Below are 12,760 nucleotides of genomic sequence, written 5' to 3'. Positions count from 1 at the left end.
CACATCTAGGTATTTCATAACAGAAGAATTTTTCCCCCATAAAAATGCAGTCAGCAACAATTCTGAAAATGAAGTCAAATGATTGTTCTTTAACTTCAAACCACCTCTCTAACTCATTTATATTCATTTCTTATTTTTGGAAAAGTGATATGTATCTAATTCTGAATATTACAGGGTATTCTTTTATTGAGAAATGTTTCCTTCTGATGAAATTTCAAACTATGAATGCCAAAGGCCATTAAAGTCAAGTTGCGTTTTTACATCTAAGGTATCAGTGGGATTTCTCATATTCAGAGCCAACTTACTGGCAACTTTCATGTACTCTTTATTACTAGAAGTTACCTAATTTCTAGATATTCAAGGTTTTATTATGTCCAATTTTCAACAAATGAGAAAGAAAAAACTACTCTTAACACTAAAATCATACTAGATATATTTTAATCATTTCTGTGACTTAGAAGACTTATTACAGTGTTTTTGCATAATAGAGAGAAATCATTATGAACATTAGTTACTTTTTAAAGCATAAGTTAAGCTCTATCATTAGATACAAAGATTTAAAGGTATATGTCATGTTTATACAAAACAATTAGTACAGTCACAACTCCTTGTATTGCAAGCAACAGAAGCTGAGGGTAGAATTTCTAAGCCACAGATTACTTATACTCATGATCTATGCCTCACCATAGAGCTTATTATTACCTGCTTCAGTTCCTTACAGCAAAGTGCAAAAGACTGTCCTACAGCATGCAGTCTTTGAATCAACTAACAGAAATCTAAAATACTGTGTTCCTACTCCATCTCTCACTATACTTATGTTTAATATACATATATTTGGTATAAAAGTAAACGCTTAAAAAATCATATATACTAATTTTAGTACAACCCAGTTTAAACTGCCTACCAAGTGTCTGAATCTCTGACTGACAGTGTTGTTCAGACCCACTAAACTAGCCCACTACTACTCAGTGTGATCCAAACGAATTCTCAGCCAGTATCCACACTTACTGCTATCATGTGACAAATTCATGTATTCTGAGATCATATCCTTTGAATTGTTATTTCATTAATTTTCATTTGTTTATCACTTTAGATAAATCATATTAGAAAACATCAATTAACATTAGAAGCTGATCCCATAAGATGAAGAACAAAGAAAGTCTCTTAATATCAAAGTTAAAATGAGGTTGATCAATCTTACAGAAAAAAAAAAATCTGTAACAATATGCATGCTTTCCTTAGCATAGGTACTTTCAGAATAATATGTAAAAATTTTATAGAATTAAAGAAAGGACAAGTCTGGAATATTATTGACTATAACAAGAACTTTGTATAACTGAATCTCAAACAAAGATGGAGAATGACAGAACTAGTCAATGTTGCATAGATTAAAGTTATTAGCAGCTCAAATAAAAATTACTAATAAATGTTTGTTTCATGAAGAAACAGTATGTTCCCTTTCTCACATAAATATTTAATAACTATACTACCAAGACATAGTTAAAATCAAACATGTTTTCAATTTCCTGGTTTTTATTTTTATGACAAAATTAATTTTAAAAGAAGCATTTTTAATTACTTGTTACCTTGTAGAAATTTCTCTATTACACTTATAGAAAAATATACTTTAAATAGTATTTATTATATCAATTTAATGAAAACTCACATAAATGACTTTACTTGTGGTTTTTAGGTACGGTTTTCAAATTATCATGACATTTCTAATTACCATTAATTACCCCTTGGAGAATCATAATATTCTAATAATTTTATAGCCACACCCCAAAATTGATGTCAATTATGAAGGATATTGCTGGCAAAGAACTCATGACCCTGTTCTTTACCAGGTTTATTCCCCCCCCCACACACACAATAAAATCGATATAGTTTCACACTAACAATACCATATTGGAATGAGTGTCCTAAGAGACTGATAGGCTACAACAATAAGCTAATATTTACAAGATAATTACTGCTAAGATTAAAACACAATGAAATTAGCAGAAAGCCTGAAATAGAGTTTAAAAAAAAATCAACTACCTGAGTAAGTATGGAAAGGCCAAACTAACAATAATTCCTGTCAATGAGCAATATGTGAGGCATGGCTGATAAAAATGTAAACCAAACTATATAAACAGTGCTACAGAGTATACCAAAAAAGATGGTAACACTCCCACTGTATCTTTTGTACTGGAGGAGAGACGTCAGTATGGCTGCCATGAGTTTTACTTGGCATGCTCTTAAAAAAGGTATTGATGGGGCAGCTGGGTGGCTCAGTCAGTTAAGTGTCTGACTTCGGCTCAGGTCAAGACTTCATGGTTCATGAGTTTGAGCCCCGCATCAGGCTCTGTGCTGACAGCTTGGAGCTTGGAGCCTGCTTAGGATTCTGTGTCTCCCTCTTTCTCTGCCCCTCCTCAGCTCATTCTCTGTTTCTCTCTCAAAAATAAATAAACATTAAAAAAAAAAAGGCACTGATAAAGTTGCTCATTTTTATATATATTATCCCTAATCCTCACAATAACTCTGAAGGGAGAGAGTAGATCACCCTTTAAGAGATAAAAATATCTGAGTTTCAGAGAGATTAAGTAATGTGCCTGAAGGCAAAAGCAGAGAATTAAACCAGAATTTGAATGCAAGTCCATTCACCTCCATACTCTTTCTACTGCATCAGATTGCCTTAAAGGTTCCTTCTAGCACTAGGATGTACAATTTAGCAACACTTCATCTGTAGAATACTTGAAAACCAGGCAACAAGGCATACCATGATTTCAATAAAAACGGCAATTTCTGAAATGGGACTACAGATTTATATTACTAATATAAATGTCTTCTGCCTCTTGCTTTACCTACTAGCTACAACCCTGAAGTGTTATATATAAATCAATTTTAAAAGTATTGAATCCAAGGGGCGCCTGGGTGGCGCAGTCGGTTAAGCGTCCGACTTCAGCCAGGTCACGATCTCGCGGTCCGTGAGTTCGAGCCCCGCATCGGGCTCTGGGCTGATGGCTCAGAGCCTGGAGCCTGTGTCCGATTCTGTGTCTCCCTCTCTCTCTGCCCCTCCCCCGTTCATGCTCTGTCTCTCTCTGTCCCAAAAATAAATAAACGTTGAAAAAAAAAATTAAAAAAAAAAATAAAAGTATTGAATCCAAAAACAAATAATCCAGTGAAGAAATGGGCAGAAAACATGAATAGACACTTCTCTAAAGAAGACATCCAGATGGCCAACAGACACATGAAAAGATGCTCAACATCGCTCCTCATCAGGGAAATACAAATCAAAACCACACTCAGATATCACCTCACGCCAGTCAGAGTGGCCAAAATGAACAAATCAGGAGACTATAGATGCTGGAGAGGATGTGGAGAAACATGAACCCTCTTGCACGGTTGGTGGGAATGCAAACTGGTGCAGCCACTCTGCAAAACAGTGTGGAGTTTCCTCAAAAAATTAAAAATAGACCTACCCTATGACCCAGCAATAGCACTGCTAGGAATTTACCCAAGGTATACAGGAGTGCTGATGCATAGGGGCACTTGTACCCCAATGTTTATAGCAGCACTCTCAACAATAGCCAAATTGTGGAAAGAGCCTAAATGTCCATCAACTGATGAATGGATAAAGAAATTGTGGTTTATATACACAATGGAGTACTACGTGGCAACAAGAAAGAATGAAATATGGCCCTTTGTAGCAACATGGGTAGAACTGGAGAGTGTGATGCTAAGCGAAATAAGCCATACAGGGAAAGACAGATACCATATGTTTTCACTCTTATGTGGATCCTGAGAAACTTGACAGAAACCCATGGGGGAGGGGAAGAAAAAAAAAAAGAGAGTGGTTAGAGTGGGAGAGCGCCAAAGCATAAGAGACTCTTAAAAACTGAGAACAAACTGAGGGTTGATGGGGGGTGGGAGGGAGGGGAGGGTGGGTGATGGGTATTGAGGAGGGCACCTTTTGGGATGAGCACTGGGTGTTGTATGGAAACCAATTTGACAATAAATTTCACATATTAAAAACAACAACAACAAAAATAGTATTGAATCCAGGGGTGCCTAGGTGGCTCAGTCAGTTAAGTGTCCTACTTCAGCTCAGGTCATGATCTCATGGTGAATCTGTGCCCTGTGTCAGGCTCTGTGTTGACAGCTCACAGCTTGGATGGAGCCTCCTTCGGATTCTGTGTCTCCATCTCTCTCTTCCCTTCCCTTGCTCATGCTCTGGCTCTCTCTCAAAAATAAACATATATTTTAAAAAATATTAAATCCAGGAAGGCCTGGGTGGCTCAGTTGGTTAAATGTCCGACTTCAGCTCAGGTCATGATATCAAAGTTCTTGAGTTCAAGACCCACACTGGGCTCTGTGCTGACAGCTCAGACCCTGGAGCCTGCTTCAGATTCTGTGTTTCTCTCTCTCTCTCTCTCTGTCCCTTCCCCCTCATGCTCTATCTCTCTTAAAAATAAACATTAAAAAAAACCATAAAAATATTGAATCCAGTTTTCCCCACTGACAAATTATAAATGAAAATTGCTCTATCTCTATTACTAATTAATCACAAATAATCTTCACACACCTTAAGATTTTTATGAACCTTCAATTTCTTGATTAAGTATTTAGTAATATGCTAAAATATGCCAGAAGAGTAGCAATTCAAAAAGATTTTGTATTTACCTATTTTTTTAAAATTCCATATTATTACATTTATTAAAGCAAAACAACTTACATATACAGAAAAGTTTTTATCATCCTTTTTTAAACTGAAAATTCAACATGAAAAGTCTTTTTCTCCTGTCACTGGTCTGAAGAAACAAATATCACAATTTATTTGAAGATACAAACTACCTCTTCAGCATTAAAAAAAAAAAAAGAAAAAAAAAAAAAGTGTTCCATATGTACAAACATGTAATTCTACTGCCATCTTCTGGTTAAACACAATTTCCCAATTCTTTGTAGTACTCCAAATAAGAAACTTCAGATATAAAAATAAGTACTTTCCAGTACTAGATTAATAAAAGAAAAATAGATAATTTTTGCAAGTGGCCAAAATATGTCATAAATAGAATTCTAGCAGTTTTTATTGGTATATGTGATATGTTCTGTCAGTAATGTTGAACAATTATTAAGCACTTTACTATATTTGAGCTCAGAACCAAGAGCTCAAAGGAAAATAAAAATTAAGTCTCTTAATAACCTTATAAAATGAAGTTATTATTCCCATTGACAGGTAAGGGAGCTGAGAATTGAAGAAGTCATGTGGTTTGTCTAAGGTACACAGCTAGTAAAAGGCAGAGGCTCTAAAGTCAGGAGCTGACTGATTCTAATGATGTGTCTTTTATTATGCTATGATATCCTCCATAATGTCAGATAACAGACATTAAGTTGATTTAACTAAAGCTTAATTCACTGGAATTGAGCAACAAAATATCATCATTTGCAAGGAGACCAAGTGAGTCACAGAACATAGAATCAAAGAGTTAAACCTTAAAGTTCACACAATCTACTTTCCCATATAATTCAGAACTTAATTGCTTAATAGTTTAAGTTCTAATGTTCTATTTTATAAAAAATACCGTATCATTTTTAGCTTTATTTTCAATTTACAACTTTTAGTTCTATATATTTCACATTTAAATTAAAACTAACTTTGCTTTGATCAGTTTTAAAAATTAGTAACACTACTTGGAAATTAGTATCCCTAGGAAACATAATATTTACTAATTTCTACTCAGGAAAATTTTTTTAAAAATTTCTTTTACGTTCATTTATTTTTGAGAGAGACAGAGCGTGAGCAGGGGAGGGGCAGAGAGAGAGGGAAACACAGAATCTGAAGCAGGCTCCAGGCTCTGAGCTGTCAGCACAGAGCCTAGATGTAGGGTTCAAATTCACGAATGTGAGATCATGACCTGAGCTGAAGTTGGAAGCTTAACCTACTGAGCTACCCAGGTACCCCAGGGAAGTTTTACTTATACAAAGGGATATAATACTATATTCTGCTATATACTATTTACATACACTGATTTCTTGAAAGTCATAAACCAACTCAGTGAATGTTTTTGTTTAATTGTAGGTAGTGAATTAAACTGCTTTAAAAAACCTGTCCATAAAATTATCAACACATTTGAAACTATAACAATAAACTATAACAATAAAAACTTTAATGAATGCAAACTGACAAGGCTAATTATCAGTTTTGTCTTTATAAATCAAATAATCACATCTAATTTATGCTCTCAAATTCCACTTTAATAAGTTCCTGAATGACTATAGTTACTAACAGTTACAAATAACAATATAAAATAAATGGCCAAATAAGATGCTCAGGATAATACAGAATTATATTGGTGACTAAATTAATCACTTAAAAAAGCACAGTAGTATGTAGAATAGTGGAGGAGAAATCCTGTCAATTATCGCTTGAATGACATTGGTGAATCTCTGGTTCATAAACTTTCATAATCATTTTATAATCTACCATGAGCAATATTCAGTGAAGTATTTCATCACAAAGTTTCATATTCCTCAGTCTATTTTGTCCAACTCCAAAACAGATGTTTCTACTAAATATGTATACTTAAATTGTTATTTGATTTCCTAGTAAACACTATAGAGACTAGAATTCATATACTCAATGATATAAGAAATTCTATAGTAGGTCCTTTATATTTCCATATAAATTGTGGAATCAGTTTGTAAATCTCTACAAAAAAAGCCTGCTGGGATTTTGATTGGGTTTGAGTTGATCAACATTTAGATTCAGTGAGACCCCAGAATATAGTCACAATATAAACATTTACTGCACTTCCATTGTTGAGTAACAAATAAAGTATAAACTTTTAAAATATCACTTAAAACAGCATCAAAACCAAAAATAGCTAGGAATAAATTTAATAAAAAGTGTAGAGGACACCTACAGAGAAAACTTAAGCAATGGAGACATTATAGGAAAATTATAGAAATTATAGGAATTCTAAATAAATGTAGAGATATGTTCATGAACCAGAGGATTCAATATTGTTAAGGTATCCATACTCATCAAATTAACATGGAGTCGATCCAATCCCAATCAAAATCTCAGCATTTTTTGTTTTGTTTTGTTTTGTTTTTATAAATTGACAAACTGATTCTAAAGTTTATATGGAAACACAAAGGATCTAGAATAGTCAAAATAACCTTGAAAAACTGATTTGTAGGGTTTATACAAACTAATGTCAAAACTTACTATAAAGCTAAAATAATCAACATAGTATAATGCTGTTACGTGTAAACAGATATATAGTTCAAGACAACAGAATAGAGTCTAGAAATAGACCCACATATATGGTGGTCATATGATTTTTTACAAAAGTGCCAACATAATCCAATAAGGTTTCAATCTTTTCAATACACAGTGCTGGAATAACTAGGTATCCATATGGAAAAAAAATGAACCTCAAACCCTACTTACCACTATACTCTAAACTTAAAAGTAAATCATAGCTTAATAAAAGTTAAACTATAAAACTCCTAGAAGAAAATAAAGGAAAGTCTTTGTGACCTTGTGTGAGATAAAGAATCCTTGCACAAAGGACATTAAACATAAAGAAAATATTGATAGATGAACTTTATCAACATTAAATCTCCTACTTTTCAACAGACATTAAGGATAGCAGAGGCAAGCCAAAGACTAAGAAAAATATTTGCAGTACATATATCTGACAAAGAACTAGTATCTAAAATGTATAAAGAAATCTTATAATTAAGAAGAAAGCAAACCCAATTTTTCAAGAATGAGCAAAGGCTTGAATAGATGTTTCATTAAAAATGAATTAAGCACATGAAATAATGCTGAACATCCTCAGTCATCAGGGATATACAAAGTAAAATCATAATGGTATTACTACACACCTACTGGAAGAGCTAAAATTAAATAGGTAATACCACATATAATTAAGAATATTGAACTACTTTTGTGGGAATGCAAAACGGTATAGTGATGGCGCTCCTGAGTGGCTCAGACGGTTAAGCATCTGACTTTGGCTCAGGTCAAGATGTCACAGTCTGTGAGTTAAGTGCAGAACCCGCTTGGGATCCCCTGTCCCCCCTCTTTCTGCCCCTTCTCCTCCCCCATTTGCAATGGCATGTGTGTGCTCTCTCTCTCAAAAATAAATAGACATTAAAAAAAAATTTTTAATGGTACAGTGACTAACGGAAAATAGTTCAGAAGCTTCTTACAAAGTTAAACCTACATTTTATATGAACCAACAAACCTACTCTTGAGTGTTTATTCAAGTAAAATGAAAACTTATGTTTGTATGTAACTGTTTACAGTGGATTTATAATTGCCAAAAAATGGTGGGCACAAACAAATGTCCTTCGGTTGGTGAATGGGTAACCTGCATCTCATGCATCTGTAGTTTGTGTTCTTTTTTATTGCTGAGTAGCATATAGCAATAAAAAGAACACAAAACGACTGATACATGTGACAATAGAGATGAATCTGAAATGCATTATGCTAATAAAAGAAGGCAAACTCAAAAGGGTATAAAGTATGATTCCATCTATATGACATTTTGGAAAAGGTAAAACCATGGGGACAGAAAACAGATCAGTGGTTTCCAGGGATACTGGTAAGAGATTGGACAGAAAGGGGCATAAGGAAATTTCTTGTGGTGATGGTTGAGCATGGTGATTATCCAGTTGTATGCATTTGTGAAAATTCCGAACTATATACTAAAAAGGGTGATTTTACTGTAAATAAATTATACCTCAATTTTAAAGACTCAAAACAATTGGACAAACTATAGTTGTACACAACATAAACGAACTCCAAAACATAATGCTAGCAAAAGAACCAAAACATAATGTTTAGGGATACATACTTAGGTAATATAAAATGAAAAGCAAGAAGTAAATTCTGTAAAAGTTAGTGTAGTGGTTAATTTTGATGAGGAGGGAGAGGGAAGAGACTGGGAAGGGCACAAGGGTTGGGAGCTTCCAGTGTACCAGCATTGTTCAATTGTTCCGGTGATTACACGAGTAGTTGTTTTGTGATAATTCACTGAGCTATCATTTCATTTCATTTCATTTCATTTCATTTCATTTCATTTCATTTCATTTCATTTATTTTATTATTTTATTTTATTTACTTATTTATTTAGAGCAAGCTAGAGAGGGAGCATGAGTGGAGGAGAGCCAGAGAGAGAGAGAGAGAGGGAGAGAGAGGATTCCAAGCTGATAGCATGGAGCCTGATGCAGGGTTTGATCCCATGACGTTGGGATGCTGACCTGAGCTGAAAACAAGAGTTGGACATTTAACTGACTGAGCCACCCAGGTATCCCTATATTTTATACCCTTTAAAAAGAAAGCAAGCCAAGTAGTTCAGGGTAAATTATAGGAGAATTATAGGAGAATAAAATAAGAAGATATATTTCTTAGAAGTATAAGGCTTTCCTAGATTCCTATCTTGGCTCTACCATTTGTTTGACCTTAGGCAGGTTTCTTAACCTTTCTCAGCCTCAGTTTACTCATCTACAAAATGAAAAAATGCCTCATGAAGTTATCATGTGGATTAAAAAGAGATTAATATAAATACGCCTCAGGATATCTACCTAGCTCCCAAGACCCTTTTTGGGGGTTCATCTTGTAAACATGAGGTGGTCTCCCAAGCAGCCACGATTTTGTGTTGTATGATCCCACTACTGCCCACCTCGACCCAGGGTGGATATCTGACCCATGCTGGGCTAATCATGAAGCCCTCTGGGGAGCTTAGAATTGGAAATGAGCAACTATATTCTCTGTCTGGGCATTATCATCAACAGAAGACATACAAATCTCCACAGCAGTGGTGTACACATATTCTATCCCCTATGTGGCCAGAGCAGAAGAGAAAGAAAAGACTAAAACAATGGGGAGATGGAGAGACTGCTGCCTGTGTTTCTGACTGATATCTGGTTCCTGTTTCCACTCCCTTCTGGGGGTCAGTCCTTAGGTTCCATAAAACACAGAATATCTGTATAACAAATGTCCTTAAAAAAAATGTAGCTCAGGTTGGATTCTATTATTACAACTCAACAGTCCTAGCTAATGTGATCATATAAAGCATGAAGCACATAGAAAGGGCTTAAAATATGATGACTATGGCAGCAACTGTCTGAACTTTGATCTATGTGAGGTGGGGACTTCCTTAACAAGCCCTTAGAAGAAGCCTACTCTGGTGTTCAAAACACAGACTGACCTTGAGGAGGCTGTATCTTACCCTTCTGTTGGAGGTCTGTAAGGAATCTGTAAGAAAACAGTCCTGTCTCAAATTTCCTGCTAAGCCCAAAAAAATTTCAATTGCTGAAGACTGCTTCAAAAAAGAAAGAAATTCTAGTATAATAGGATAAAATTACAACAAAATAGCATTCACAAATAGAATCAAGTGCCTAAATTTAAAGCCTAAAGCAGAAGTCAGACTAGGTGAGTTTTCATCTAACTAACCAGGATAAAAGATGAGCATTTGCAATTAATATTGTCCTGGATTCCATTTTTTCTTGGTCAATGCCTACTGAATTTAGAACTTCTATGTTTTGTAACACTAAAACATGTCTATCTTTTGACATCCACAAGCTGGAGACTATTTTCCCTATACAGTGAGGACACAAAACTGGTATTCTGAGCTAACACGGACTTATTACTAGATTCTAAAAAGTCCAACTCTTTCAGGAGGGCAGGCTATTGTCTCCATACTCATCAAAAGTCAACCTGTGTATAGTCAGATGAAGCAGTTTAGAATCAAGTCATATAAGCCACACTTAATGCAGTCAGTCCTTATTTTATATCATTTTTTTACAAATAATTTAATCACATAATTACTAAGACACAAGCAGAAACAAGGTGTTGTTACTAACTTTATCATTATACTCAATATCTATTTCAAAAGACACATAACAATAATTTCATACAGCTACTACAGCCAATAATTTTCATATAGCTACTACAGCTAAGATTCTCCATTATAGCTGTTTACTCTAGTATACTTATATGCAAAATATGAAATATGAATCAATTCTGTTGTTTCCCAGCATGTAGAAAGTAATAACTTAAAAGCATAACTGCCAATTTTAATAACTAACAGTGACTATATTGATATTTTTAACCTAAGATCTGAAAAAATACATACACATCCTAACCCATAATTTCCTTAATAAAATATTTTTTGTGATATCTAACCTCTCATGAATATACTCTTCTCTAAACAAATATCTGATTGCCATTCATATTTATATAAATACTACCTACATACAATGAGATAATATTTGTAGCATCCATTTCAAAATTCCTGATGCATGTTGGAAATTTAATTCTCCTAATTGGGTAACATATACCAATTATCATGAAACCATTTGTACATAATATTCAAAATAAAATTTATTTATAAACACTAGAGGGTGCTGTAATTCAACAATGCCCGGTGCCTGGCTTTGAGGCTCAAAATTTTCTCCTCGATTAAAGATAAATTAAGATAATTTTCAGCACCAACAATTTCTGCTCTTGAACTAATACACAAAGATAATTTATGAGCCAAAATTCCATTCCTCCAAAACATATAATGAGACTTAGTAGATTCCATTGAAATCATTTTTTATTGTATACTTATTGCATATTTAATATTGTGTTAAGTGGAGAAAATAGAAAATTAGTAAAGGAAAAAGTATAAAGATGGTCCTTGCCTTTAGAATGAATTAATGCAATGTTCAGATGGTTAAGAGAAGGTGTATCTTATAATTTCATAGGCTTAAATTCAAGGAAAATTACAAAATGAATTTGGTAAAAGACATTTCAATTTTAGTTGCTGTTAAGATATAATTTAGCTGTTGTACAAAAGTAATGTGAAATTTAGTATTGCAAATAAGCAGGGGCACCTGGGTGGCTCAGTCAGTTAAATATCCAACTCTTGATTTCAGCTCAGGTCATGATCTCACAGTTCGTGAGTTCAAGCCCTCCATCAGGCTCTGTGCTGACAGTACAAAGTCTACCTGGGATTCTCTCTCTCCCTCTCTCTAAATAAACATTGAAAAAATAAAATAACAAATAAAAATGCTGTAGAATATCATCTGATCTCTTAAAAAATATTTTTAAGCCAATAAGCTATAGGAAATTGGAAAAGACCTAAGGCTTTGAATATCCAAAATAGCAAATAATTAACAATAATATCAATTTTAAATCTTCAAACATTCATTTTGTAATTTTTAAACTTATTCCTAAAACATTCATAAGCTCAATTACAAGTCTTTGAAATTTTCAAAGTTGAGAGTAATTTATGTTGCCAGTTAGCAATCCAGAAAAGTTCTCAGAAGTATAAGTTTCCAATAGACAGCATTAGACAATCACAAATAACAAAGTTAAATGCCTAGTAAAATATATCATCTATATATTTCAAGAAATGGTTATTAACTGAGACACTATTTAATCCTAACAAAGCATTTTTCCTTTGAAAATGTTTACAGGGGGAAAAAAATGAAACGTTATAAATATTTCTAAAGTTCACATACCCCAAGTCAACCCATTTCTCTCAATCTCTCTCTCCGGTCTGTGCGCTCACACACGCATACACACACACCTACACGTGTGTGCAGGCATGTATACTCACCGCACACTCACACACCATCTACTCCCCAAGAGAGGGTGTATATCCCTCTCTCTCTCATTCCTTTCCCTAATGAATTGCCAAGAGCCCCCAAATAAATCCAAAACCGTGGCACCTGTTGATGAGACAGTCCCTCCAAATTTACAATAGCTCCAGAT

General features: G+C 34.2%; 1 protein-coding gene across 1 annotated transcript in view; it reads right to left on the bottom strand.

The window, feature by feature from the left end:
- The window catches only part of PIGK (phosphatidylinositol glycan anchor biosynthesis class K), a 122,020-nt gene that overhangs the window by 57,517 nt on the left and 51,743 nt on the right, over window positions 1-12,760 (bottom strand). The window lies entirely within an intron of this gene.

The sequence above is a fragment of the Lynx rufus genome, unplaced genomic scaffold, assembly GCF_022079265.1.
Source record: "Lynx rufus isolate CCGP_SWC_20201006 ecotype Redwood Valley unplaced genomic scaffold, mLynRuf1.p SCAF_2, whole genome shotgun sequence".
Classification (NCBI taxonomy): domain Eukaryota; kingdom Metazoa; phylum Chordata; class Mammalia; order Carnivora; family Felidae; genus Lynx; species Lynx rufus.
Note: the sequence above shows the minus strand (reverse complement) of the source record. Positions and strands in the feature narration are given on the sequence as shown.